At 46.5% G+C, this 6,000-nt stretch overlaps 1 protein-coding gene across 3 annotated transcripts in view; it reads right to left on the reverse strand.

Moving 5' to 3' along the window:
* Positions 1-3,677, reverse strand: part of Kdm4c (lysine demethylase 4C) — a 194,952-nt gene extending 191,275 nt beyond the window's left edge. The window contains exon 1 of one of the 3 annotated variants that reach the window (XR_009057981.1): positions 3,478-3,606. The gene's annotated coding sequence lies outside the window, so the exon portion shown is untranslated. Of the gene's footprint in view, positions 1-3,477 lie in introns of all 3 variants that reach the window. The other 2 variants (XM_057784161.1, XM_057784160.1) reach the window with 2 other exon arrangements.
* Between the last annotated feature and the right edge of the window lie 2,323 nt (positions 3,678-6,000).

Consider the following 6,000-nt stretch of genomic DNA (forward strand, 5'->3'; position numbering starts at 1 on the left):
GACCAAATTGGTAGGGAAATGCAAGGGCACAGTAAAAGAGGGAGTGGGAAGAGCACTGAAGGCCTTGGAAAAGCCATATAGAATCCTACTTTAGAAGTTTCCTTAAAAATATACACCTATGAAAGTAATCTAAATGGAATCATCATATAGTAGGGGAGACAACACCCCAACTACATATCGGATGCCACAAATTTCCATTGCTGGGAATCGGTTACATCTTTCTGAGTAAATATCCAAATGGGCCCCACAGACATCCCTGCAAAACATCACAGACTGGGGCTGGAGAGATAGATGGCTCAGTGGTTAAGAGCACTCACTGACTGCTCTTAGGAGAAACTATGTTGTATTTCCAGCATCCACATGGCAGCTCACAACCGTCTGTGACCCAAGACATAGACTTACACAGACATACATGCAGGCAAAACACCAATGCACATAAAATAAAAAATAAATAAATTATTTTAAAAAAAAATCACAGGTTTTTGCCAAAGCTATTGGTTACTCATCAGCTACTTCTGTTATCAAACTCGGAAAAATTGATCAGGTATCTAAACAGAAGCTTTACCCCTACTGCCTAGCATTCATGGTGCTGGAAGGTACACTGCATGCTGCCAGAGAAGAAAAGTGAATCATCAATATCACCCATCTACAAACCCTGTAACCTACAACAGTAACCTGACTGCAAGGCAGACTAGTGTTATTGGAGTAACCAAACACTCCATGAGATGGAACCCATAAATGACATGGCTTAAGTGGTCAAACACTTGAAGTAAGTCATGGACATGAGAGAAAATCTACTACTGTTGTTCTGCTAAAGGAACATCGCATAAAATGACTGCTAATGACATATCACTATACCCACAGATACCTCACTGAATCCTCATCAGAAAAGGTTATTGCAGTAGACAGTAATTAACCCAGAGACCTACAACTGGGCAATGTGCAAAGAATCAAAGACTTTGCAGCACTCAGGATAAATGGAATATCTTCACCAAACTCCTCCATCCCCAAGTTTCAAGAATCTATACGAAGGGGAGGTAGAAAGACTGTTTAAGAGTCAAAGCCAGGGAATTGCCCAAGGAAACAGCATCTTCCAGGCACAGCAGGAATGACAGACACATTTGAACTCATAGACACTGTGGCACCACACACAACTCTGTATAGGTTCAAGCTAGATGAGGTCTCCCCCCAACTCACACTGAGAAGAATAAGTAGACACAGACTCCCAGCCCTAAGCAAGAAGCTATTTGCAAAGGGAAATCAAAGTCAGTTTTCTCCAGGGCAGGCCTCAAGCCCAGAAGTAGCTGGCCACAATAAAAAAGGACCTCCCTCTTCTCTGTCTCTCCCTCTCTCCCTCCTTCCCTCCCTTGGCACCCCTCTGTGTGTGTATACATTTTTTGTTTTATTCATGAATTTTTGGACTTAGTGTTTTTTGTTTTGATTTTTGGTTGGTTGGTTGGCTTGGGGGCATGGAAAGAGAGACAAAACACAAAGTATGTAGAGAGGTGGAGAGGAAGGAGTTGGTGCAGGGAAAAACATAACCAAAATATATTTATGAAAAAATTTAAATAAAAATAAATAAGAAATGGTACTCATAGGAGCACTAAACATTAATATAAAATAAAAGAAAATCTTTAAAGACCTTCATTACATATTGAACTTAATGGCAGTACAAAATTTTATCATTTAACTTTTAATAAATAATAAGTAAATATTAAAGGCATAACTACAAGCAGTAAGAAATACTGCTAACACAAGGACTTAGAAGGTAGCTTGGTGGAGTGCGTTACTTCAGTGTCAAGCTTTGGAGTCGAACACTGGTAATCCCTACCTTCAGGAAGCAGTTGACAGAAGGTTCCTTAATTCAAGGTCACCCACCAACCCTGGTGGGCTACTAGAGACAGCCTTTCCCAAGACAAAGGGAAAGGACACAGGGGCTAAGGTAGTAATTAAGTACATTTCCTAGTAAAACAATGCAGGCCTGAGTTATATTTTGTTGTATTACCGATTTTGTGGAGAGCTGTAAACACTTTGTGTAAACTCGTAATGCTAAAATGGGAAGAAGGGCCTAAAATTCCTGAACAACGTGGCAATACATAACAAAACAAGGCATGGAAGGTTACTAGGTCAACAAGCTTCAGGAAAACTTGAGTAATCACGCTACTTGTTTTTTAAAAAAAAAAAAAAAGAAACGTCGAAATTTTTCTCTTTTCTTTTTTCCAGTCTTAGAAATTGAACCTAAGGTCTTCGAATACTAAACATTCACCCTATCATTTGAGCTATATCTCAGCCTGGGACGGTAAAATTTAGAGAGTAAATAGTAAGTAGCAGTGCAGAAATGTGAATGTGAACACCAAGAATCCCTGCACTGGAGAGACAGAGGCAGGCAGATCCTCTTGAGCTCCGGGCCAGGTACCATGAATTCAGGTCGGAAAGGACTACGAATAGTAAGACCCTGACTCCAAAGGCAAAAAAAATAACATTTCTTTTCAGCCACTAATTTTTAAGCACCACGCTCTCAATTAGCATATTAATAACGTTGCCATAGAAACTGTGGCTCCCCCCCCACCCCGCGCACTTAAGTGCTAAATTCAAGTGGGTGAAATAGGGCAAAGATTGGTGCCAACCTAAGCAGACCGAGCCTATCAGAAGCTTCTCCTGGGAACGGACCGCAAGTCTAACTCAAGCTTTCTAAGCAGTGCTGGGTAAATTACCAAGTGTGAATGACTGTATTGAGTGAGGGAGAAAAAAAAAAAAAGTTTGCTAAGTCTTCTTTGGGAACACCTAAGCAAAGGCAGAGAGAGCGAGGTTGCTGGGCTCAGGCACACCGACGGCAGCCTCCTGGGTTCACGACGAAAGCAGCCGAACTGAGAGTAGCTGCTCCCACTGCTGAGCAGAGAGAACAGCAGGTTCCAGCCCGGGCTAGCCCGCCTGCCTTCCCCAAGCCATTCCCAGCGCACACCACGTCCTGTGCCTGGCAGTTCACACGCCACATCGTACCCACATCTATTAAGCGCCCACTGTTTACCCCGCATCCTAGCTCCTCCAGGAACTGCACAAGAAATGGTCTCAAGAAGGAGGCCAGAAAAACGCAAAAGGTCATCTGCCAGGGCCAAGCACAAACCCGAGGGGGGGGGGGGGGGGACTACCTGCTACCTCGCGGGTCCGAGCAGCGCGACCCACGGGAGGCCCGGAGGGGCCCAGGCCCGGCCTGCCCGGCGTCGGCCGCAGACGGGTCGGTCGGCGCCGCAGACCACCCAGGCGCGGCAGTCCGAAGCAGCGCCGCCTCGGTTCGGCTCCCGGGAGGCCGGCGAGCGAGTTCCCGAACCCGGGGGCCCAGAAAGGGCTGTCACGGCCGCCTCCTCCCTCCCAGCTGACGGCTGTGCACGGCGGAGCGCCCAGGCCTGTGCCGCTGCCCTGCCGAGGCCGGCCGAGGCCGCCACTCTTTCCGCTCCGGGCGGAGCGAGAAGCGGTTACCTGCGCCGCGGGCGGAGGCCCGGACACCACCCGGCTGAAGAGAGGAAAGTGCGGCCTCCCCCGAGGCTTTTGGGATCTTTGGAAGACTTGTTCCGCACTGGGTGACAGCTGTTCGCTGCGCACGCGCACGGGGAGCCACCGCGGAATCCCTCCGCCGCTCCCCGCCCTCCCGGCTCCGGGGTGGGCAGGAGGCCGTGCCCGACGCGCAAGCCGCACAGCCCGGCTTCCCCTGCGTGTGCTGCACTCGCCCTCACGTGACCGCTGGGCCGGGCGCTCTCGGGGTCACGTGGGCTTCTAAACAGTTTAAAGGTACCCAGTACCTTTGAGCTGAGACTTCCGCTCCCTGCTTAGCCTAAGATCTTTGCCTTGTATTTCCTGCTCCTTGGGGACAGGCTCGTCTTCTTCCTCAAAGGAGAAAAACACTGGAAAAGCAGAAGGAGCAGGTGCACAGCTCTTCCCCGGAGCACTCACTAGGTTCCCACAGGCTCCACAAGCCTGCCTAGACTCTGCACACGGGTCTATGGCAACCGTCGGCACAAGGACGACTGACCGACTTTTATACAGAGAAACTCTGTCTAGAAAAAAAAGGCCAAAAAAAATTGTCAAAGCGAGGCGGATCTTGTGGCACAAGTCTTTGTAGTACCAGCACTTATCCTTTGGATTGCTGAGTTCAAGGCCACACTTGCTATAGCTCAGCAGGAGCTACTTAGCGCCTGTCGTAAAAAGAAATAAAGTAGCAGATCTAGGCTAAAAACAAATGAAGAGATATGACAGATCTTGGGCTTAAAAAAAAAAGAAAGGAAGAAAATTCAACTTTACAGGGCCTTACAAAAATGCGTGCGTGTGTGTGGTGTGTGTGTCTGAAGAAAAAAAATGACATGATGTTTTAATTAATTTTTTTCATTTGTTTTACAACCAGACCCGCAGTTTCTCCTCCCTCCTCCCTTCTGTTCCCTACCACGGATTTTTTCGCCTAATCTAAATAGAATATGTATGGCCAGTCTTGAAGTAAGCAAAGGGAAAAGAAAAGGGACTAAAGAGAGCTGCCTGCTAGGTTAGATTGGAAGCGTGATACCGTAGAATACAAAGCCTGGCGACCTGACCTCCAAACCCTCAGACTTCTGGAAACATAATGCTGCACAGCATTTGTTTAACAGCGCAAATTGCCGGGAGATGGTGGTGTACGCCTTTTATCCCAGCACTTGGGAAGCAGAGGCAGGCGGATCTCTGTGAGTTCGAGACCAGCCTGGTCTACAAGCAAACACACACACACACACACACACACACAAAAAAACAGCGCAAATTAAATTCTCCAATTTTTTTTTCTTTTTTTTTTTTTTTTTTTGGTTTTTCGAGACAGGGTTTCTCTGTGGTTTTGGAGCCTGTCCTGGAACTAGCTCTTGTCGACCAGGCTGGTCTCGAACTCACAGAGATCCGCCTGCCTCTGCCTCCCGAGTGCTGGGATTAAAGGCGTGCGCCACCACCGCCCGGCTAAATTCTCCAATTTTTAACTAGAATTTTCCACTTTTTTTCCTGAATTCACTTGGCATTTTTTTTCTCTTTTTTAATTTAAATTGTTTTCATATTGCATACCGACCCCAGTTCTCCCTCCCTCCCCTTCTCCTGCCCCCCACCTCCCCCATCCCATCCCCCATCCACTCCTCAGAGGGGTGAGGCTTCCCTTGGGGAGTCAAGAAGGCTGGCATACCATCACTTAGCATTTTTTAAAATAATACACAAAGGCCCCAAGTTACAACTTAAAGAAAGGAGGGACTAATACTAATAATACTGTCTCTCTTTTTTAGGGACAGTGTTTCTTTTTTGAAACACAATGTTTCTATGTAGCAGTGATAGCTAACTTTGTTAGCTTGACCACACCTCACATCAACCCAAGCAGCTGGCAAACTTGTAAGGAATTTTTCTTCCTTGGATCATTTGAAGTGGGGGGACCGGGTTCAAATCTGGTCAGCCCATGTAAAGGAAAAAGGAACCTGTTGGTTTTTTGCCTGCTTGCCTTCTTGCTGATTAGACCATCTATCCTGCTGCTGAGGTATTAGAACACACTTATTCAGGATTTCCACATAGCCTGAAGACCAGCTGACATGCCCAGCTTTATGTACTCTCAATTACCAGATTCTTGGTTCAGGAGACAGCTATTGTTGGACTAGCCTGGAAGTCACTTTAATAAATAATATATAGCCGGGCGGTGGTGGCGCACGCCTTTAATCCCAGCACTTGGGAGGCAGAGGCAGGCGGATCTCTGTGAGTTCGAGACCAGCCTGGTCTACAAGAGCTAGTTCCAGGACAGGCTCCAAAACCACAGAGAAACCCTGTCTCGAAAAACAAAATAAATAAATAAATAAATAAATAAATAAATAAATAAATAAATAAAATTTTATATATATATATAGATAGATAGATAGAGAGAGAGAGAGAGAGAGAGAGAGAGAGAGAGAGCACATTCATTCATTCTGTCAGTTCGGTTCCTTTAGAGAATCCCGAATAATACAGTCAGACATGTTG

Source organism: Chionomys nivalis, chromosome 11 (genome assembly GCF_950005125.1).
Source record: "Chionomys nivalis chromosome 11, mChiNiv1.1, whole genome shotgun sequence".
Classification (NCBI taxonomy): Eukaryota; Metazoa; Chordata; class Mammalia; order Rodentia; family Cricetidae; genus Chionomys; species Chionomys nivalis.